The 24,976-nt window shown below is 37.7% G+C and overlaps 1 long non-coding RNA gene across 1 annotated transcript in view; it reads left to right on the forward strand.

The window, feature by feature from the left end:
- The window catches only part of LOC104294920, a 116,278-nt gene that overhangs the window by 13,078 nt on the left and 78,224 nt on the right, over positions 1-24,976 (forward strand). The window lies entirely within an intron of this gene.

A 24,976-nucleotide genomic window follows, 5' to 3' on the forward strand; every position in this document is an offset into this window, starting at 1 on the left:
AGATTTGTTGCTTTCTTCCTTGTTCAAAAGTTCTGAAGGGAAGTAAATGAAAGTGCTAAGTACAGTAAGTGATAATTGTTACTTTAAAGAGTTGTCACTGTATTGGCTAGAAAAAATATTTTTCCTAACAGGTACTGGTTCAGCAAGGCTGTACAATAAACAGAGCAAAATAGTTTAACTTATGGTTTAGAAATACATATGCCATTTAAATGGAAACAAACCCCCAAATCTCCCACATACCTTTTGGGGTTTGGCGAACAAAAGCTCGCTTGTACGCTCCAAATTCCCCTGGGCCTCAATTTGCAATACCATTATTTAAGCCTGGCTGATATAAACCCATGGCAGAGAAATAGAAGCTCTCCTTCCTGGCTTTTCAAAGCCGTTCTGTTCCCCCACTGCAGTGTAAACCAGCAGCTGAGAAAGTAGAGAACAATGTATCTAGCTGAAGTAACAGTTCCAAAAGTGTAATAACCAGCAATACCCTGCCACTGTGAAACTCTTTTGTATTTGAAATATAGTAAATGTAGAAATACTGCGCTTCTAAAACACAGCAATGGGCCATTCTGCATGGTCTTACTGACATCTCTACCAACACACATGTAATTCTATCTTCTGACTAAGATCAAGGCTATAATCACTTTAATATCTGTTGTGTCCTCTACCAGGTGACCTGCAGTCTTTCATTGTAAAGATAAGAGAGACTGATATAATAAGTTATTTCTTCTCCAAGTCTGATCTTACAGAAAATACTAGCCATAAACTGAGGAGAAACTTGTGCCCGCTTAATATGCTCCTGGGGCACCAGGCTCTCTGGATATCTGCTTGTGGGTACAGTACTGGCATTGTCGGATCCTCAGTTGGAAGCTGTTCTGGAGCAGAACTGGGCTTGGATGTAATCCCTAATAGCTAACAGTAAATAGGGGAATGACTGTGGCTTGATGCAGTGTGGAGTACTACAACTGTATTTATTTTGCTGCTAATAAAATGGCAGTCTAGATTGTCATTAAGAAGCTTGTCTTTTTGAAATAGCAATCGAGGTGCAGTTCTGAGATTTTGAGGTAGTACCTGTTAGTGGGAAGAGCTAAGAAATAGATGAGCTGCGTTCCCGAATGTGGGCGGAAGGATGGTGAGTAATACATGCCTTGGCATGGCATCTGCCAGAAGCGGGTTGGTTTTTTGTTTGGTTTTTTTTTTGTGTGTGTGTGTGTGTGTTTCCCCCCCACACCCCTGCTCTAGTTTTGAAAGGTGTAAGGTATTCTGATAAGCAGAGGGGAAAAAACAAAAGGGAAAAATACTTCCAAGCAAATCGTTATAGCATATCTCAATGACTGTGCTCCACACTTAGATTTAATTAGAAGACAACTGCACTGGAAAACTGGTCATTTTAGTCATAGTTAACGACTGGTTCTCTCCTACCCCCAATCAGAACCTATTATATGCTGTGCTGTTTAATGTAATTTCTACAAGAAAATTAAGTATGAATAGGCACGATAGTATTGTGTAGTTGCAATAATGAGATTTTCATTAATGATGTTAATTTATCATTTAACTATCCTTTTAGAGGTGGAAATAACTATTTTCCTTGTGGTGTCTCCTCTTACTATATATACCAACCGGTATCAAATTGAGGTATTTTGTAAATATTGTAAGCAAAAGACTGTGACTGGCTAGCTATTAATATGTTCATTACGTGGTAAAAAGGCACTGAAAGAAGTGAAACCTTGTATATCCGTGTTTCTTATAGGATAACTATTTTCAGGAGTGATTTCTTTTATGTTGTAATATAATTTACCACTGTACCGTTTCTAAGTGTCATGGGTAGTTCAATGCTGGATTTCAGGCGAGCAAGTTTATTTCCTAGTTAACTGTAATAAGACCTACTTGCTGTCAGTAGTAAGATAATAAGGATAAAAATCATGTACGGTTTAAAAAAAATCTCTATCATTTACATTTGTGCACCAAATTCCACTTGGTGATATGCTTGTTGGGCTGATCTATTAAGTGCTCTGTGGGCTGTATTTCAACTAGTGTATGATTGACTAGGTATATTAGAGCTTTTTACCTACTGCCAATGCAAAATTTGACCTGGGTTTTACCCTGAGATGGTTTTGCCTTTAAAAAGATCCATGCTTTATGAGTATGCAGGTGGGTGGTAAGAAAATTTATTGTTGTTATTTGTAGGGTGTGGCTCCATGTTAGAGGAATCTGAGTAACCTGAATCTGAACCGATGCTGAATAGATTTTATTTTTTTAAATTTTTATTCTGAAGCCCAACTGTGGGAATTGATATATCATCTTAAAATTTCAAATCTACATTTTATGTACTGTGCCAAGGCACCCATGAGCTCGTTAAGCAAAGACTTTTTCAATTATATCTTGTGTTTATGCATGTATTTATACTTGACAGGAATCCTTTAGAGGTTTGGTGTGCTGTATTAATACTTACAGTGTCTTGGAGTACATAAAATATGCTTAAAAAAATAAAAAGAGTAAGCGCTGTTTACAGATCTAGTTCTAGTAGTCTCCTCTGTATTTTGGTACCTGCTGAAAAGTTCCTTGGCCAGACATCCAGCCTCTAGAGGGCACGCCAACAACCTCTTCTGCCAGACCCGCACAACCATCTCCAAAAGTTTGAACGCTGGCACCTACAAAGAGAATCCCATTTGTGTTGCATAATAAAATCTCTGTGTGTATTCCGTGTTATTATTGGAATTTTGCTACAATAAGGGGTTTGCTTTCCTTTTCTTTTCTTTTCTTTTTCTTGTTTTTATCTAGTGGAAGGCTTTTGTATTTGCTATGCTTTTTGCTTTCTTTTTCTTTTCTTTTCTTTTTTTTTTTTTCCCTCTCTCTCTAGTGGTGGTCTTTATGAAACTAAAGACTCAAATCCACTATGGTATAACCATGTGGCTCCCTTACAGCCATTTCTTCACCTGGTAGAAATCTTTCTTTAGGTATGCAGTGCTCTTTAGTATAGTAAAGACTACAGAAGCCAGTACACAGTATTTGAGACTTGCAAAACTAGCTACTAAAATTTATTATGTACTAAAATCTAGATAATAAATAATTCAGGTGGGATTAAACCCGGTTAACCCTACTCCAGTCACCTAGGTTCAATTGCTCGACCCTTTTCTCTCATGAAATGCCATATTACAGTTTTTTGTTCTCCTATGCGCTGTTGTTACTAACACTGATATTTCTGTGCAGTCATACTTGTTCTCCAGCTCAAATGTTTGACCATGGTTCTCTACTCCAGTATATCACCATTAGAAATCAGAGGGTTTCCAATAATTCAAATCATTCTGATAGTCTGCTTCAAGTTTTCCCTAGATCTACTGAAGTAGAACAAAAGAGCAAGTAGTCTTGGATTTGGTACCATAAATTAAGACATGCCCCAATTCATAGTTTATTTTTGGTCCATCAATGTGAATATGTTTAGGGAGAAATACATATTTAAGAAAACTTTGTTGCACAGGGTGTCATCAACCTAGTGTACAACCTTTCCTAAAAGTGTACTGGTTTAACTTGGGCACTTTCTACTTGAGCATTTTTAGATATTATTTTGCCAGTTTGAATTGAAATGTGGTTGGAGCATGTAGGCTGTAGGAAAAGCATGTAGGAAAAGTATTTGCTGCTGATGACTTCATTAAGTGCTCCGTGTAGTTGAACGGATAGGCCTGTAACTCTGGGCAAACTTTGCTATTTCATTGCATGAATACAGCATTTCAGCTACACATTTATTGTTGAGCCATGAAGCTTAACCACTTCGTTGAGTTTCTACATTTCTGTACAACATAAGGAAAAGAGTCCAGCAAAAGTTAAGGGGATTGGTTTTATTTATTTTGTAGGTCACCTGGCCTATAATCAGGTGATCTGTGCTCAGTTCCCATTTAGCTTTCCAACCTTTTATTTAAAAGTAATTTAAAAAAAATTAAAAAGCTGTTTGGTATAGAAAGTGTATGGTATCTGCTTTATGGGTGATAGTGGACCAAATTTTGTTGGGGGATTTCCACAATCACCCCTGAGAAGTTTGGAAGATTTATTTAGTACATTCCTAGGTTGATGCAACCCCATATGCAAAGTCTTCCATTGCCTCAAAATGTTGAAGAGTTTATGTCAGTCTAAGGACAATTACAGTTTATGGAGAGGCAGGGGAAAAAAAATTCCAAGACAGAGCACAATCTATGCTAGGTCATACTTTTTATGTCTTGATCACCTGTGGCCAACGGATAGTTAACTCACTGGAGAAATTATGGTGACATTGTTTTGTGATTCATCTAATCCACTTTTTCCCAAGGGGCTGAGACAGTCACTAGTGTGTCACTTCAACCTTGGCATACACCCAGGTTGCAAACTTGTTCCTTCGTTCGGTGTTGCGTGTTGGAGCTGTGCAGTAAACTGCCCAACATACAGAAACCTCAATAAAAAAGGATGTGTAACACCTGGAGGGCAGCGTGGTTAAACCCTTTACAAACCTAATCTCTGCAGGGTTAGGGGTACTCTTAGAATGAGCTTTACCTGTCATGGGAAAGGGTTGGAAATATAGTTAGGGTATCTGGTCAGTCTTAAATAACCAAGTTTTTTGATGACAGAGTTGTTTACAGTCAGTGACTGTCCCTGCTGTTCTGCCTGGGAGAGAGTAATCTTTTTTTTTTCCTGACTGCCAGTAAAGGATTGGTATCATCCAAGCATATCCCTTATTGTTGTCCTCGAAACCCCAATATCCTGGGACTTTCTACTCCACCCTGTCAAATGGGTGGCTTTTATACCTTGTCCTGAAAGCCAAAACCATCAGGCTCTGTTGAAGTTGGGGGCGGGGAGCAAGTCCTAGAGCCAAAAATATCCCTGTGAGGGACACGGTGCCTGTGGTCCCTCCTGAGTGCCAGTGAGATGCCCACTGGAGGGTCTCTGCCCACACTACCTGTGGCATTGTGGTGGCAGGCAGGGTGAGCTGACTCTCAGATGGATCAAAATAGCAGGGACAAGTGAATATGCTGTGAATGTACTGATACAGCTTATAGGAATTGTTTTTAAAAAAGGTGTTATGTGGGAAAAATAATTAAAAAACAATTTTGATGGGAAGTATTAAAACACTAAGCAACTCAAATGTAAGCTGAATGGATAGTGTCCGATTTTTGTTGCTGGAAGGGTATGTGTCGTGTCTTTGGTCTGAATTTAGAAAAGTGTGAATTTTGTCCTTGTGGTGGAACATTTTACCTCTTAAATGTAGGAGAGGGGAGAAAATGGCTAAGGATTTTTTTTTTTGCCTCTTGAACAAATGAAAGCAAGAGCAAAGTCATTTTAGAATTCAGGCTCCAAATTTCTCTTTAAACCATTTTTAATAGAAACAGTAAGTTATAAATCATCTAAGCAATTACCTGAACACAGAGGGAGTGGGGCCCAGCCTGGGCTTCAGCCCCAGATGTTTCTGGACTACAATAATGGCCCAGCCCAGATATTTACAGCTTAATTTCTGTTCATGTGCACTTGTCCATAAATGGTTCCTTTTCCATTTCCAGTTCAACAACTGAACCACTTATAGTAGAGAGTGATTTAAACTCGAATGATGGCAAAATGTGAATAGAGACAATTTACCTTTGGAAACTTTAAAATCCATTTCCAATATTTAAAATGTAAGGTAACTCTTGAACAGAGAATGATTGATCAGTAAGTGCCCCCTTCTAAATGTCATATTCTTTATTTTTTTAATCTATATATGTGTATAAAATCTGATTTTTTAATTTTTTTTTTTTTTTGCTTAGCTTTGCTGCAATTTGGAGCAGAGACCTTTTTCCCCCCTCCTTTTAATGCTATGCCATCTAGCACTACTTGCATTCCAAGCTAGTGTATCTAACCTTGTTCCTCTCCCCACTCCTGTCCTCCTCACTGCTCCTCCCAACCAGCCCCATTGCTTGAAACTAAACAAATTGAAAATAATGATTGGTAACCATCTGCTGTGCTGAAATTCCACGTACAGCAGTTAACTCCATTTTACAAAACAACTTCAATCTAGTGAATTACACTGCAGTTCTTGGTGGCAGCAGATAGCAACAAGCAGTTTTGAGTTCCTCTAGACAAAGCAGTTCACGTAGGGAGCGTTATGCACAGTCACTTGGTGGCGTTGGGGTGGTGGGGGCGACACTTTGGCTGTCAGACAGTTCAGTGTAATGCATTTGAAACTAGAGAGAGTCTAACCACGGCCTAATTGTTTCATCTGATTAGAAAAGAGGCTGGTCCATAAAACTGTGCAGACAGGCGGTCTTGCAAACGTGCACCCCTTAGTTTGGTTTTCTGTTTCTGCGGCTGCAGCGCAATGCGATGAGTAGCGTGTTCAGCTTTCAGCCGCTTTCATGTGACTTTTGGAGTGCCCAATGAAAACCTTAACCAAAAATTAGATTGCGTAGCTCGTCAAAGTGTATTGAAGAACAATAATTATTCATAGAGTTTCTATTGAAGAAACTCTTTTATTGATGCTGAACTGTAACAAGAAGCACTCTAAATAGTGACAGACTGCCGAACAGCAAATATTCAAATAGCGACAGACTATGATGTAATATTAAAATAGGTACCATTATCATCCATGTTTTTAACTCAATTTCAGTTATTTGAGCTTAGGTTTTGATCGTGTATAAAGAAAGTTGCTTAAAATGGGCAGTATATTGAGTTCAAAGGACCCATACAGTTCATAAATTCTCCGGTGTCTACTGGATTTTTCATCAGGGAGACTTCCAATAAAAATGATCTATTTTAGAAATAATATTGTTTAGTAGGTTGAAATGTGGTGTAATAAAATTAGACCTTCAGTCTTCTAAAGTTACTACTTAGATGGCACCCTTGGGATGGTAAAATGGCTGTATAAGCAGATGAATCAGACAGTTTCACTGATGGATACATTTGTCAGTCTCTGTTACAGATATAATATATTCTTATATCTGTAATCCTGACACTGTTACATCCAAATGAAATCAACATGAGGTTGTCATCTTTAAGCAAATATGTTAAGTGTTGTCTTTTGTGCTTTGGATTTGAAAGAAAGGGGCCCAAGGGAGCCAGCATCATGCAAATGGAACAAATCCCATTTCTTCTGAGCTGTGCTGTTTCCCCCTTCATGGCAGCTGGCTGTGTTATCTTTGTGTGTTTCTCTGAGTGCTGACAATTCTTTCAGTGATCTAAGTTAGGGCACATTAGAAAGTGGAAGCAGCTGTCTGTCGTTATACTGAGAGACGTGTTTGCTCTACTGCAAAGATGAAGGACCATGAATCCTTGACACACTCTCTCCCCCCTCCCCCTTTACTTTCCAACATGATCAACATTCAGACGCACAGATTGTCTGCTTGGACAGTTTTTTGTTCTGACTGACAGCATCTGGCATAGACAAATTTAAAAATACATAGCATGCCATGCTTGGAATTGGAACATCCCTTCTTTATTAATCTTCTCATTTAAACCATTCATTTACATTTCAAGAAAGGTTACAGCTTGGTATGGTTGAAACATTTATTTTAAATGAATAACCTCCTAATGAAATACCTCGAATGAGCACCAAACAGTCAGTGTTCATTAAAAATTACACCTGATTAGTATGGCCTTGGAACTGTTGCGAAGACATAAGATTTCCCCATTGTCTCAAGCCATAATGAAAAAAAAAAAGAAAATTTTTACATGTGTGAGTGTCTGTAATTTTTTTAAATTTATTTTATTTTTACCACAGAGCTAAATGAGAACGGTGCTTTCACTTGCAATCCCCCATCATTTTCAAGAGTATCATGTTATAAAGCAGTAGCCTTTAAAATGCTATTTGTCTAATTAAATCTGGTTTTGCTGGAACAATACATTTGAAGGAAATGCCTAAATAGTGTTTTGCTTTATTCTGCTAAGGCATTTATGATTTGAGAGACAAGACGCTTTATGATTTGATGTGGTCTGAAATCCTATATATATATTTATCTATTTGTATACAATACTTTACTAGTAAAATAGAACTGAAATGGTAGACCACCCACTAAAATGTTTATGCACGCGCACATGCACATATGCATACATACATTCTGTGCATTCTCATCTTCATGATCCAGGTTAGCAACGCAGACATGCTTGTCTAGCATTTATGTAAAAATAATATGAAAATTGGCTCTACCAGTCAGAATATGGACTTTGAGTCCAGGAAGAAAAACCTCTTCTTGTACTAGGCATTTTAGATGCTTTATATCACTGTGGATTGCAGCTTTAACTACTCGCAGAAGAGAAAAAAAATATCTTCCAGAAGGGGGGGGAACCCCCAGTATTATAATAAAATAGAGGACTGTTCAAGTGCTTGGCAGTAAATATGTAAAACAAGTATCCTGGCTTATTTGGAGAGGGAAGAGATGCTGTAGCAGACAGGCTCAATTAACAATTGTAAGCAGGAGAGGACTTGTATTCCTTCGGTAAATGTAGGAGAGGTCATTTGCTTTAGGATAAATTCTGACAAATTTCAGAGAGACATAAAGGCTGGAATAAATATGACAAAAGATTTTCAGTTTAACATCAAGCATTTTGTATTTGCAATGGCCACTTGCATTTTTTTCTCAGTTAATAGATTTCTTTTTTTATTAATGTTTTCCTGAATAATATATTTTTAAATTAATTGACTGTGAAACAAGCATTTTGGGACAATAGGAATTTTAATACAGGCTTGAAATGTAATTTATGATTTTTTTTTTAAATTCTCTTAGTAATGCCTAATCTATTTTTCTTCTCCTGGAGGAAGCACTAAGATGGTAAGTTTTCAGCACAGGTTTTGTTATGCTAGCTATGTGTAGTCATAAAAGTGAAATCAAATTCTATTTTAAATAAAATCACATTTTTTTCCCCCACAAACTGTTCCATTTATGTGATAAACTTCTATTTTGATTTTTTTTTTTTTTTTTAATGACTAGTTATAAAGGCTTGTACAGATATGCATCTGTAAGCAAACTGGGAATAGGTTAGAGAACACAATTCCCTGGTGTAAAAAGCAAGGTTTAGCAGTAATGCTTTTAATCTGGACTTGTAGAGGATTCTGGAGCATCCATAGATCTGCTTCAGTAATTACCATACCCCAAGTGGCACTGGAAGAGACATTTGCCTAAAAACTTGATGTCTTCATTACACTGTTTACATTTTAATTAGAAACATGAAAATTAGTGATTCATACGGACAACTATAGTTTAAGTGGCTTTGCTCACCATCCAATAAATCATAGAGGGGAAAAAAAAAAAGCGGGCGGGGGGGGGAAGGAAAAAAAAAAAGGCAACCCCACAACCCGCATCTGCAAGCAACACAGCCTCTCAAATCTTACAGCTGTAATAGTTTACTAGGAATCATTCATGGGAATAACATGTTGGCATTAGAAGCTGGTTTAAAGGTGTTTTTTATTTTATCAGGGATGAAATTTCCATGTAAATTAGCGAATGTAATTTTAAAGATAAAGCTACTTGCACACAGTACTACATGTATGTGAATGGCATACTTATAGGATCTCGTATGTAGCCTCTGTGTGTGCATATGTACAAAATCATAGCTGTATTAAGGAGAAGAATTGGATTAGGAATATTTTGGCAGTGCTGAGCACTACGTATGGCTGCAGAGAAGCCAGTTTAGCCTGCTTCAGTATGTCTCCATAAATGTGTGTAAACATTTGTATAGCCGCACAGAGAGATGTATATATACAGACACACACGTGCACACACACAGAGACACATAAGGATATGTTGATAATTTCCCCCTGAATTTTGCATGTACCTGTCAGCGCCAGTGGCCTAAAACCACTCCGTCCAGGAGTGATGGGGAGAAGCAGCGGTGCCTGTCAGTGTCCCTGCCTGAGTCAGCAGCACGTCCAGTGCCTGCGCCGGGCGACAGTCACTCATCCAGCCCAGCCCTCCCGGGGGGCCGCCGGCCTCCTCCGCACCGAGGAGAATGACCCCTCTGTCTGGCACGCTCAAGATCCCGAATCGCACCGCATCGGTGTGCGAGTTCAAATCCCTACTCCTAAAGGCAGAGCTGGGATTCCAGCTAATGACTCAGAGATACAGAGGGTCAATGCACTGGTGATCTGGAGTACTGAGCCATCGCGCCAGCTTAGTTGTACTTTTTTTTTTTTTTCTTTTTTCCCCCCACCTCCATAACTCACTGTCTTACCCTCCGCATTTCCACCCCCATTCCCTTATGATAAAAGTGATGATATGCAAAATTGCATTTCTTCTTCTGAGAATACTTTATGGGTTGTATTCCTTTGGATTTCAGTTCGGTCCGCTTGATTTAAAAAAAATGGGTTGCTTGGGGTAGCATGGGGGAATTGTTTTCTACACTATTAACTTCGTGTTATGTTAGTTTCATATAGGCTGTTTTGGTCATTATGCAAATAATACATGGATAACAAATTTCTTTGAATGGGAGAGTGAGCCTCAGTAGCAATAAGTAAAAACTTGTTGGTTTAGTATTAGTGTCTTTAACCAAAAATAAGGAGGTTTCCTTCTCTCTTGCTTTTTATTGGATTTCTTTTTGTTAGAATCCTTAAGATTTGTAGGATAATCTCTTTCCAGAACTCATTCTGCATTCTGTTGTTTTCTTTATATATATATATATATAAATTTACGTGTATATTTATAATTCTTCCTGTGTACCTCAGATTTTTAGACAGTATGTGATATACATGCGAATAAGCATTTTATAAAGATGCTTCACATTTGCCAATAAGAATCATAGTTTTTGTTCTTTCATCATTCAAGTGGTATTTCTGAGCCAGAGAATAAGTAAACCCAGGTAAATCTTGTAGCTATTTTAATGCTTTATGTAAGCATTTCACATGCTGAAAATAGACAATAGTGTGCCTTTTTAACATTTGTTTTAATATTAAAATAATGTTTCAGTTTACGTTAAACACTTTAATTTAATCTGAAGATTTGTTTTCCCTTTTTTTAATTTAAGTTTTCATCAAAAGTTATTAGTATTGTCTCTAATTCCTGGTAATTTGGCAGCCCTGCAATGGAGCAACTTGGGTGCACAGTTTGTAGTGTGATTGACTTAGTGACAGTACTCTGTCTTCATTTGTTCTGGTGTTTCTTTTTTCTTTTTCCTTTTTTTTTTTTTTTCTTAAAACCTGTCTTTTCGAGTCTACCATGTTATAAATGCGACTAAACAGAACTGTCTACATCTGCAAAGACAGAAACATGCTGCTTGCTTGTACGTACTGCAAAATTCTAATAGTTTTGTGCTATCTGTTAAATTCAGTGTGCTTTTTGCATTGTGGCACGAAACAGTTGTGCTGTGAGGGAAGCTGGCTGCCTGCCAGCCATCGACTATGAAATCCCGGGTACCTGAGAGCTTATCAGTTCTTTTGCTTTGTAAAAGAAAAAGTGATGAAAATGTTGGTAAACTGCCATGAAGGTTTAAGGCTGCTGGAATAAGGAGCCGTGTAATCAGATTGGAAAATGGAGCTTGAGATTCTCTGCATGGGAAGCAGTCGCCTGTGGACCTACCGAGATGCTGTGCAAGTGCCCGAGCTGACCACTTTGTTAGCAAATCAGCTTGTTTGCTGCAGCAGCAGGGTGGAATAGGCTGGTCCTTGTGATGGTATGTAACACAAGTAATATCTCTTGCTTTGCACAATGTAATCAGCTTGCAATTAGCTCACTCTACATTAACCTTCTTGATATTTTTCCCTTTTGTAAGACTGTGCACTTTAAACAATTAACTATAGAAAGTAATCCTTCAAGCAAATCAAAGCAATCCTTTAATTTTATCACCCTGCTGAAAAAGTATCAGGTGGTCAACTGGTCTTCATCAGCTGCTGGAAATTCTCAGGCTCACTGTAGCGTGGAGAGGTTCTTTAACCCATTCACATTTAGAAAAATGTCAAGATTTTATATTTCTCATATAATATAATGCTGCATCATGAAGCTGCAATTGGAATTGTTTTAATGAAAAGCCTTGGGAGACCCCTTTCTTATACAGACAGCTTTTATGCTTCTGTTTGTTTAGGCATTTCCATACACTACCTCTCAGAAAGCTTTGATGACACAGCCACTTGTACTGATAATTCCACTGCTTCACCTCCAGTGAACTTGATTCACTAAGGTTGGAGAGAACACGGCTATCGTTGCTGATCTTGTGCGTTGCTTTTTAATCCTCAAAATAAAAGCCAGAAAATGGGAAAATTTGTCTGGTAGGCAAACTCGTTTTAGGTAGGAGAGTAAGTTTTAATGCCATTTGTGGAAATGTGGAAGCTTGAAGTTTAGCTAGGGAAAATAAAACTTAATTCAAATTAAGAGTGTAGAACACGACCTGGCTTACCCACCCAAAAGTTCTTTTGTCTACTTGATAGTTTTGGGTTTTATTACAGGCTTGAATTTTCCAGAGTCATTCTGTAAAACGTGATTATTTACACCCTGGTAATATAGTATAATAGAAATAAGTCTGGTGTTTCATGTAGAAGTTTGCTTCTCTTTAAATAATTGTTTGACGTGCCTCGCTGATTTCTAAACTTAAATCACTCAACAGTTATGCTCATATGAATAAAAGCAGTGAAATTAGTGACAGAAATATTTACAAATAATAATGCTGTGCATGAGCCTTATTCATGTTACATTCATTAGATGAAAATAAATATTGTGGGTTAAGGCTGTGATGAACAAAGTGATCTGAAACTCCTGTCCAGATATTTTGTTTAGAAGACACTGGAAATGGTCAGCAGCTGCTTTGCCGTCCCCCACAAAAAGTCATTTCAGTCATTTCATTGAATTCCAGTAGATCAGAGCAATAAACTGAATTTATAATATGTGATCTGCTTTTACCAATGATATCTGTGAAAGCAGTATTGACTGGCTGTGTTAAAGTCATCTTTTATCTCTCTTTGTAGAATGTGAGTATGTTTTGAAAATACAAAGCCAGATCCTACTAATCATACTACATTTATCATCGTTTAATGCTGGCTTTGGCTTAGTTTTAATATGTATAAAAATTCTGGAATTTATGTGCACATCTGTTTTCTGTGTGCCCCAATTTAAAAAAATAAAAAGCAAAAAAAAAAAATAACCTGCATACATCTTATGCTGCAAAGATCTACTTTATATTCTTTTAGAGGACAAACTCCATTAGATATGCACTTACTGTACATTGGATTGTAAATCTTACAATTTAATGGTAATTCAGTGAGCAGTTATTGCTTCTGTGGCCTTTTTTCTTTCTTTTTTGTCCCATCTCACTTGTGAAATAGGGTTACCCTTTACAAGTGTCACATCCATAGATTCATCTTTTGTACTCTATAGTTGTTCCTAGTGCATCATTCTAAGTGAAAAGAAAAATAGGAAGCCAAAGCTACAGGAGGGGCATTGGGGGAGGGGGGTCTATACATAGAAATACAGCATATAGCAGCAGAAAGACCAAGGCAGTTTAGCATCAATCTAACAGATTAAAATTTTGCTGTAAAGGTACATTTTCTTTAACCTCATTCTCATTCGTTTTTCCATACCACTGTAGCTGGCGTTTGAATTCCCAGGAAGCAGAAATGGTGTCTTAATGATACGAGCCTTTTTGCCTTGCTTACACTGTTAATACTCTTATCCCTTTTCTGATATGAAATACTTTTTGTAGAAACAATATACACATTTGTAAAGAAATTATAAAAGGATTCTCCTTTTGAAGATAATGAGTTCTCTTCAGGAACTGCAGGTTACGTGGAACACAAATGAGCTCTAAGTGGAGGGATTTAAAGTCCTGCTACAGCATTTAATTTCTTGAGGAAAGGAGTTCAGTTCAAGGTTAGCCTGTTATTGTGGCACTGGCAACTACTTCTCTCATTCCTGTTCTTCTGCCAGCAGTACCGCACAAAAGGCAGTCATTTTTATTTAATACGTAGGGAGGTATTAATCACTGCAGTGTTTTCTTGCAAAAATTTGTCTTATCAAATTCATTGTTTCACCACTCATGACAATAATAGGTGTTTAATTACTCAATAAGAGCAGTTTATAGATTCCATTTTTCCTGTTTGCTGGACAAATGGTATTGATTTTGTACTTCGATGCAACATGAAACTGTATTAAACACAATTAGAATTCTAAGGCTGGCAATGTGTATCAGTTATGCTAACTGAGTTCCTTGCTAAAGAAACTGCGTCTTCCAAATTTTCACTACATTTAAATTCCCAGGAGAAGAAAAGATCTTTAAGGATGCACCTTTTATTACACAAGTTCTTGGTGTGTCTTTTCTTGTTTTTCACTAGCATTTATGATTGCTACAAATTTTATATATGCAAGACATAGTTTATGTAATATTTTTTCAGATAATGATCCCTTTACAGTGGTAATAAGTTGTGCACATTCCAACCTCCTCAACAATTTTACCATTGTCTCATCCTACCTCCATGCCATACTTACAAACAAGATTTCTTGTGTGAAAAATAAATATTATGTTGTACCCCAAGCTTGAGTTTGGACAGTAAAAATTTATGAGACTGGGGAAGACAGCAGACTTCTTTTTCTGTTTTTCCTAGAGCTTTCAGTTTTCTTCAAAGGGTGACTATTAAGCCACATGTGGATTTTTCTTTTTCTTTCGTTTTTCTTTCTTCTTTTTATTTTTAGTGATGGTTATTATTCTACTGTCATTCATGGCATGGTATTGATCTATCAATATCTGCATAGGCTTGAACTCTGCCTTCAGGTAGGATTTTAGCTGATTTGCAAAAGTTGCGCTTCCAAAATAATTGCTCAACGCTTCCTTTGTGGGTCAGTATGCTTTTAATTACAATTCTTTTCTGCTACTGGTGCTTTTGTAACAATTTCCAATCGGGAGTGTTTAATGTTTTCTTATTTTTCTGTATGCTTTTGTTTCCAAAGAGTCAGAATTAAAAAGCATGAACTGAAGTTGAAGGTATTCAAGTATCTGTATTCAAATCAAGAAAAGAAGAATTATTCCTGTCAATGTGCATTCCACTGTACAAACTTGTTTAAGTAACCAAATCTTTATGATATTTTGAGGCTTGTTGGGTTCGCATTTCTAGGTAAATAAATGAGATAAAATCCTTAGTGTACAATTCCTACTTTTTCTTATCGTTAGTTTTACTTCTGGGTTCTGCTTGGAGCCTATATTTTTCCTCATTTAGCTCAGTTTTGATAGTTCTTGAAAATATAGACAGAATTTATGAAAAATGTACCTTGATTGAACAGTATTTTCAAAGAAAACATGCCAGACAGAGACGCCTGCGTTAATTTTTCCTGCATCTAAATGCTTTCAAAGTACAGTTGAAATAAAGAAAGAAAATGCAAGTATTTGAAATATCCTTTGAATTGCATATGGAGGTGTGGTGTGTGCTTGTTGGGGAGCATGGTTAGTATCAAGAAAAAAAATCCATTGTTTAATCACCTGTTTCTAAGGGAAGCAGTATTTTTGCTCCCTTCTTTGGGAACATGTTCACATTACATAATTTCACAATATGCGTATTAATATACTTACATTCATGGTTTTGTTCTAGGAGTGTTCCCCAAACTGAAAAGCTGCAGTTCCTTATTTAAGCTTACTTTAAGAGCTTTAGTGGGACTACTAGTGCTTAACTTAAGGACATGCTTAAGTGCTTTGCTGGGTCAGACTTTATACTGGGTGGACCTTCTTGTTTCTCCTTTCAGACAAATGATTTATTTCCTGTGTGTTCTGAGTAACTTGGGCACCCATGGCTCATTCCATTGTTTGTGTTTTAGGCGTCGGGTTAGGTGTTCTTCACTTTATGAAAATCAATACAAATTTCAATTACACGAACAGCAGGTAAGGCATTAAAATTAAAAGGATGTAGGATGCACATTCTAATCTGTGGTAATGTCTCAGCTATCCAGATGTTATGGGAAAATTGAATAAATGTAAGTGGGATTGTGAATAATTGAATATATTGTTCTTATTTATTTGGATTACTGTAGCACTTAGAGGTCTCAACCAAGATGGTGACCTTGTTGTGCTGGTATTGTAAAAACATGTAGTGAGAGACTGTTCTGCATCAGAGAGGTTACATTCTAAATAGCTGAGACGGACAAAGGTTAATAGGGACACAAAGAGGCGCTGAAATGTGAAGAGACTTGCCCAAGGTCATATAGCAGGTCAGTAGCAGAGCTACGAGTTAAGCCTACATCTCCGGACTCCTATTGCAGCGTCCTATACACTAGATTGCCTCCCCAATGATTAAACTATCTGCCTTTAATAGCTATTGAGGGAAGTAATTGTCTTTGATTTAGCAAGGAATTTTGGACGGTGACATTTGACTGCATTTCTACTTGGTTCTTTCATGTCGTAGAAAATACAGAGATATAATTTGATAATATGGGAAAGAACATTAAAGCATGACTCTTATTTTGCCCTGCTTATTACAAATTTGGTAAATACTTTCTGAGAGGTTGACGCTGTTTCATAGAACACTAGCTACAACTGCTGGTGTTTCTTGCAGTTTTACACACGTTTTTTTTCTTTTCAGGTGTAGCATATGAAATCAGAGGTAGGGCTAACCACCTTGATTGGCTCTCAGGGAAGAATGTTTTAATTACTTTGGCCAAGCCATCCCAAAGGCTGTATCCTCCTTATGACAGTTCACTTCAGAAGCTACAGTGCTTCATTTCAGTAACTTTATTACCATTTGGCTCAGAGATTGCTATTTCGCCTTGGCCACAGATTTCATCAGTTGCCCGGTTCACCTTTGTCCACACTATACTTGTGAAATGACCTGCTCCTTTAGTGCTTGTCAATAGTAAATTGCTGCATCCTCAGTGTCCAGGCTGAAGCACAGTAAAGAACACAACTCTTTATTAAATTACTGGATTTTACACTTAATTTTTTTGGATTAAACCTGAATGTGAAAAGTCTTAATTACCATTTAATACCAAGTAATTAAAGCACTAGCCAGGGTCAACTATATAAAGCGCATCAGTTTGAACTGCCAGCTGATTAATAGGCTTGGTGATATAAAAAGTTCAGCACAAAAGCATGCTCTGCCAGGGTCACTGCTTTAATAGCTGTGGAAAGTGCAGTTTTTGCTGTAATTCTGTTCTAACAATTGGATCAAAATAATAATTTGTGAGGTGTTCATGGTTGGCTTCTCCAGCATGACGTCAGGTGAATTATTTGAATTTGACGTCAGTTGCATTGGGTTTGTGGGATATATTGATGAGCAAACCAGTTTACCTCAGATCTTTTCTTAATTTCATTTACATTCGCCAAAGTGAACCATCAAGTATAATTTTTTTCCCGGCCTTCTCTTCCACATAAGAATTAAGTTTAGGGAAGGATGGAATATGTAATGTGCATCAGTTGTGTGTCTATATTTTCATCTGTTTACATACATGCAACCATTGATTTACTGTAGCTCAGGTGGTGCGTGGACTCAGGTGTGTGTTTGCCTGTGAAGGTGTGTTTGGGAGTGTTTGCACACAGAGTTATACCGAATAGTTGGCTTAATAGCTGTGTTTTTATATTCCGTGTCTGTATAGATATATCTCCCCCTGTATTGTATTCTGTTATGAATGCTTTTCCTGTGCCGTGCTTAGCCCCAGAGGCTCTGGTCTGCAGGATCATTTGAAAATTGTGCTGTGTTCACATTTAATACAGTGGGGTTTGGTTTTGTTTTTTAAACACTTAACTATTTATTGATAGGGCCTGGGCAAACTGCTGCACCTTCAGAGGACTCAATTAGCTTTCGCCGGGCTCGGTGTGCGTGCAGCAGGCAGCCCATGCATTAGCAATTGCAGGATGGGAGCCATAATGATTTTCACCTCCTGACGGCTCCGTGAGCATTAATTTTGACAACACCCTACAAAGTAGGTAAGCGTGGTTAGCCCCACTTTATTACAGAGGCCTCAAGAGGAAGGATTAAAGCCTTGATCCCACTGATAAGCGTGCATGTGCTTAGCACTAAACATGTAGGCAGACCTATGTATTTAAGCAGGAGAGCTGTTTTCAGCAAAGTTAAAAGACATATGCTTTGAGCAAATTTCTAAGTAAGCAGAAGATTGCCACATCAGAGATATGTTTTGGGTCTGGAATACTTGGTTCTGGCTTTGTTCTTCATACTTAGCACTGCTTTCAAATAAACTTACACATACTGTTTTTTATTCTTTACTACAATGATTACTTAATACGTAATAGCAAGGGTGTCAGCTCTCATGTTTCCAGTGAAGATTGCTGACAGTTGTGTGAGTTATTTGCTGTGAATTCACTTCAGTTTTGATGTCAATGTGGATCGGGTGTTTTACTTTGCTTTTTTGTTATTGTTTTTGAATACAAATTTTGTTTTCACCTGTGCTCTGTATAGTTATAGCACACAAGGTCCTTAGCTGAGATTTGGGTCTCTCAGTACTGGATGCCCCACTTCTCTGTAAGGGCACGTGTGAAGAGGATGCAGTTAAAGGCAACAGAGTTGAAGGCAGGAGGAACAGTTCTTTTGACTTTTATTACAACCGCGTTTGAAAACCACGGCTGTGACAGCTCACCCAGCCATGAAAGGGGCCGATGTGCTTTTTCTCCAGCATGGCTGAAGGTGAACCTCCCACCCCAAAAATTTCCAACAGAGCACTTCTTGGCAGAGCACCCCTTGGGCTCCCTTGCTGCCTCCTACTCCGGTACTCTCTTGAACACCGGCTGCTGGCTCTGGGGGCTGCATGAGGGTTTTGGGGAGAGCTGGGATTTGTTTCATCCCATCCTCCGGCCTGAGCTACAGGAGTTGGTTTGCATCCAGCTCTACAAATGGAGCGCTGCATGGGTAGCGCAGGACCATATTGCAAATGGTGCCGTGTGGGGCTGGCACAGTTGCCGCTGAGCCCCTCTTCCTTTCTCTCCGGATGCTCGTAAAGCTCTCCTTTAATTTGACAGTTGCAGAGGGCACATTTTAAATAATAAATGGGAAATCCAACTTCCATTCTGTTTTTTTGGCATTTGCTCATGATCTGCTTCTGTTAAGGATTAATATCTCCTGCTAGATGGGAATGAACACACTGATGTATGTTCACAGGCTTCGAGATAGTGTTCAAAGCAGTTACAGGTTGTTTTATCAACCATATGTCTTTCAGTTTTAGTCTTAAAACAGGACCAGCACAGCAATAAATTGGAACTTCAATTGTCAGAATATTTCAGGTTCTGATAAATAGTCACAGCAAGCCTACCTATTTTTTAATATTCCTACTATGATGAAATAAGTTTAGCTGAATGATTCCAGAGAGGTGAACAATTTCAGCATACTGAGCAAGAAAAAGGAAACCTTGCAATGCTAAGTAAGTGATTCACTGATTAAACTATAGAAATGATGCCTCAGGCTGTGCTGTAGTTGGAGCTTCCTATAAAACTGTGTTTTTTTCATAATATAGCTGGTAGACACAAGGGAATATCAAAATGTCAGTCATTCAAATTTAGGCATTCATAAACATATTTCCAAAAGTGTTGCCGTATTTTGCAAGTGGTAGAATAGAGGCTGAGAAAAGTTGCTTGAGAAGCACTGTGATCTGGCAGACAGTGACTCTTGTGGTAGTCAGATGGGGTTACTGAAGCTCCAAGGTTACCTTGTAAAAGGGTTAAATTTTGAAAAGGTAGCAGGAACAAAAACGAAAGGATTTATTAGTGTATTTGAAATTGTTTTCAGTTCAGTCAATAGCAGATTGATGACAATAGCACCACCTTTCTTTTCTAAACTGGATCTAGGCTTCCAAAGCATGTTCATATCCTCTGGTAGAATCTGTTGGAAATCTGTCCACAGAACTCCGGATCATCACAGCTGAAAAACCTGGGCTGCAAAAATCGGTGTGATTATAAAAAGAACCCATTGTTTTCAGAGTCCTTTCTTCCAAGACTTAGTTTGACAAGTTCAAAACAGCCCTCCTGTGAATATATGGTAGAAATCTGAAAAATTAGAGCTCAAGTTCTCTGTCTTTAAATATGCTGATTCTTTATTCTCAGAGATTTAAAAAACTAGCCACTAGTTTAAAATTGGTCACTAACCCATAGAGAACACTTTTGATAGGACTATATGAATAAAAACGCTCTGTAGAGCCTCACCCCCTCCATTCAAATGGAACTAAACAGCAGAAAGGTGGGTTTTGGTTTTATTTTTTTATTTTCTTGAAAACTCTTCCGTGGACAGACTAACGACATGACATTTTAGCCTGTTCTGAGGACGTGAAGGTTAGTAACTGGAAGGAAAAAAGAGAATTATGATAAATGTTGATACCCAATCTAAATTAATATTTGAATGCGCTTTAACAATTACAGCCTGTAACTTTTTCAATGTACAAACGTATTCCATACAAAGGAAGGTGCTGAGTGCAGACATATTTCCATTGAGTGAAGCAAGTACATCTCAATTCTGATGCCTGCTTGACACAGTTAAAAAAAAAAAAAAAAAAAAGAAAGGAAGAAAGAGTTTGATGAACAAAACATAGAATTGTTTCATTGTATTAAGAAATGTCACCGTTTATCTAAGTAAAACTATTAAGCCATAACCTGTATCTTTTCTTTCACCTTGGTGTATATCTAGGGTAAAGGTTCAAACCAGTCCTTTTCATGCACATAATCATGGGCTGCAATTAATTGCAATCTAGTTCTTTTAAAAAGAATCCATTAAGAAATCATACCAGATGAACAACCACTAAAGTAGAAAATCTGATGCATTAAGAGTTACAGGCTTGCCATGTACTTGCTACTTTGTATAGCATTTAACAACATGCAGAAGAACATTACGAGTAACTTAGGTGTTATAGCAGTATTGGTAGAAATGAGAATAGAGGAAAAAAATAACATACAACTAAACCAAGCCTATGTCCTTCTCAGTTGGAGAGAACGTTGATTGTCACTGCAGCAAGTAAGCCTTTGTGTGATCTTATGACAAACTGGAGGATGTTAAAGTGATGGTTAACTAACTGGAAAGTGACCATGCAATACTCAAACGAGTTGTTAATGTGGAAAAATTATTTGTCTTCCATTAAAATAATGCTACAAAATAAACACTTAAAATTCATTTGCAGTCCTGGAGGGAGATAACTTATTTAGACCCGGTTTATCTGGATTCTTGTGTAGCATTGCAGCTGCCATGAAGCAGCCCTGGCAGGCTGCTCACTAAAGCTTTGGACAGTTGATGCACACCAGCGATTTCAGGTACCTAAACAGTGCGTGTACCAACCAGGAATCTGGTATCTGGAGGACCTAAGTGAGGTAGGAACATATATCTGCAGGGACTGCAGGCATTGGGCAGAAGTAGGGCGTACCCACACGTGTGCCCATAGGCACTGCAGGACTGGACCGCAATGCTCAGCGGGGTGTTTAGTTCCCAAAGGGATGTAACCCTGTTTGCACTGTGTAAAGTTTTTGAATGAGAAATAAGAAAGTTTTAACTGATTGCCATAACGTCTAGCCATTGAAGCAGATTTAAGGAGGGCTTTTTTATACAGCGGACGATTGTTAGTTATTAGCTGGAAATATGCTAATGAATCTAATAGGAATAAAATAAGAAAGGATTCCATAGAAATTGCTCAAACTATCACACTTAATAGGCAGTGATAATCCTTCTGTAGTTTTTTTAATCATTCTATCAACTTCTAGAGAAGTAATATTTTTCCCCTGTCAAATTTCATAGATTGGAAATGTCTTAAAATTGTAATTTCCAGTAAATTTATACAGAGTTTTTCATAGGAATACATATGTTGCTACGGGTACTGAATTAGAAAGTCTTTAAAAGGAAATAATTATAAAAGTAGGACCTTCCAAGACACAATCTTCATGAAATCTCTCAGTGGGAAGAGTCTTACTTGCGGTACCTCCAAAAAAATTCTGCCAGAAAGAAATATGGCATTTAAGATAGAGGTAAGAGAATGGTAGACTTTATTATCTGCATTATTTTTTTTTTAACAGGGTCACAAAGTACAACTGATGTGGTGGAAGGAGAGGGAGTTGCTGTGTTCTAGCAATATTTTATGGCAATTAGGAAGAGCTGAGGAACGTAGACAAAGGTTTTGCAATGGTTGTCCTTGGTCTGAAAGGCCTTGTGATTCTTCTCATGGGGCACTTCACAGGGAGCCAGGTCCTGGGGTTATGTTTCTGGAGCTGCAGGAGAGTGGCTATGGGATGCTGTGGTTGTCTGCATCTTCTGGAGGTACACCTCTGTATTGTCCTGCCTCTGTCATCAGACTCCTCTACACCTTTTACTGTGAAATGGTGGTGGCGGCGGTTGTGGTCAACTTCTGGAGACAGAGGAGCAGCAAATGCAGTTTAATTATGTTTATAGGAGTTGTGCCTCTTCTAAGTCAATAGTAGTTGGAGAGAGAACTGGAAAAAGTGTACAACTAGGGTAAACTACTGTGAGTTTAAGTTGCTTTGGCATCATTTGCAGGATAGCTTTTCATAGCAATCTTTGTGTTACTTTTACACTAAAAGCCTCATTCAGGAAAACCGTATTTAGGTATGGTTTTAATTAAGTACATAAACATGCTTCAACTTTTTTAAATGAGATGCTCCCCTAGATGGAGTCTAGTCATGTTAATAATTCCTTTTTAATATCTCTGGTGTAGAGTACTTTGGGAAGGCTTTTTAGGGAAAAACCTCTCTCTCTTTTTTTTTTTTGTTTTAAGCTTACAAGACCAGGTCATGCAGTTAGGAAAAAGCAGACAAGTTTTTAGCACTGTGAACCTTCCTTTAGTTAAATACATCGTTATTTGAAATCTCTCTTCTTAAAACGAAAGTATTTGTGTCATGTGTGAAGTCCAATGATTTGAAAGTCATCAGAATGTGAAATAATAAACTTGCATGTAGAACTACTAATGAGAAACAAAACATTTTCAGTAGCACTTAAAGGTGTTATGAAAGTGTTGAAGAATATTCCCTAATATCATGTTGCTGTGCCTTACATTTCCAGGTACGCTGCAATCATTAAATCCTGAGAATTGTCTCCAATTACATCAAAATTAGGAATCCCTTTGCACAACTTTCATGTTCAACTCTTCTTACAAGTTGGTAATTAGAGTATTTAACCTTACTCTCCCTCTGTTTATTAGAAAATGCTATTTTTTTAACAATTAGAAAAATACTAAAGCAGATGAAGTGGTTAGTTTGACAAACAGCTTGAAACACTTCCCTAAATTCCACAAATAAAAAAGACAACTAAATAATCACCCTGAGCAGATTTTCACAGGGACCTCAGTCAACCTTTATAAAGGATAATTACCCTGGTGTTTCAACATGGGGCAAAGGAAATGATAAAATTAGGGCATAGGAGATGATATTCCTATTTTGAGAAGGTAGTAGAATAATTGGTAAGGGATTTTTATTGCCGTTTTATGATACAGAGGTTTTTTTTTTACTTTCACATGGTTGGATTTCTTTTTTCAGGCTCTTAAGCCTTGTGTTTAGTGGCACAAATTTGGGAATAGTGGGTGAAAAAACTGCGTTCAATGAGGTCTCCTGATGTATTAATAGTACATTTTGAAGTTATGGGTGTTTGTGTGTGTTTTAACTCTGCAGCTTCCATCACCTATCCCCTCCCTAACTCTCTCTCCCTGTGCCTTGTGTCTGATAGATGGCGAATGTCCATTTAAATGCTGCCAGCACTTTACCAGTTACTACATTAAAGTAAGGACTGTGAACCATTGGCTGGGGTAGGTCCATTGCTAGCTGACACCTTTTGGGGCACTGGAGTGAAATACTGGGTTACAGGGCTCTTCTGATGTACCCAGATCAGAATCAGCCCGTGAATCACATGGGCTGAATGGTCTACACAAAGTATGTTGCCCCGTATCATCTACATAATGTTGTGTTGTAGTAGAAGTACATTTGGCATTTCATCCTTTCTTCTTGTTTCATACATCTGTAAATACAGGGCAAAACTAAATTTTTCAGTTTTGTACTGCCTTAATTTGACTGTTTCTTTTCAGTAAAATTCCAGTGTTAAAACAGTGATGTTGTAAACATCTTAGTCCTGAACTTCTTTCCCAGTGTTGCTGTATATACTTGTGTTCTGTACTGCTCCATTATTTCATGAGATCTGAAGACTGGATTGCAGCAGCAAGGGCAAGCATCACTACAGTTGGTACAGAACTGGTATTTTAAAACAAACTCACAAATATTCATTACATTTTGCTACATTTATTTGGCAGCTTTAATTTTTTTCAAAAGAACTATTTTTTTTTTCATTATTTGATTGCTTTCAATGGGTTTTGTTTTCTTGGCTTTCTTGTACTTTTTGCAAACAGAAAGGAAGAAGGGACATAACTCTTCTGGGTTCAATGTCTGTCCTGGTAATAATGTAAACCTATGTGCTAAAGGAGTGTTTTACTGTTAGGGAATAACTGTGTAAACAAGAAATACACAAATAAGGGAGTAACTCTGTGGCACTTTTAGCTATTGCCTTAACTTCTTTGACAAAGGATATTTAAAAATAAAAATGAAAAAAACTAGAAAATTTTCATTTAATCTTGCTCGCACTTTCCCGGGCCCACTGTGATTAATTTAAAAAACTCAGAAATTATTTTGAAAGGAGTTGTTCTATGCAAAATACAGGCATGAATTCATAGTTTTGTTTTGGTTTTTTTTTTTTCCAGGGTTTGTTTGACAGAATTTCACCTAACGCTCTATCCAAACCAGCAAGCTTCACTTAGTTTCAGCCCCAAATTACATCGTTCGACCCCAGTAGAAGTTTCCTCCATTTCAACAAATCGAGCCCAAGTTTGTGTGACAGTGGATAGATGAGGTGAGCTGATGAGGGTCTGGGAGGCATTGCAATCAGAGTGGCAGGTGAGGCAGCTTTCAGTGAATGGGTTTGAAGGACTAAATGTGAGGGTTTAGAAACGGAGGAATTGCCATAGTGGATTACAGCCAAAGTCCATCATGAAAATATCACAAGTTTATCAGTAACTATCAGAAAACACATTAGAGAAAAGTGTATGAAAATCACAGTAAGAATCAAAAAAAAGCTGAGTGAGAAGAATTATATCAATTAAGTCTAGATCGGTTTTAC

The sequence above is a fragment of the Charadrius vociferus genome, unplaced genomic scaffold (genome assembly GCF_000708025.1).
Source record: "Charadrius vociferus isolate BGI_N301 unplaced genomic scaffold, ASM70802v2 scaffold161, whole genome shotgun sequence".
NCBI classification, from domain to species: Eukaryota; Metazoa; Chordata; class Aves; order Charadriiformes; family Charadriidae; genus Charadrius; species Charadrius vociferus.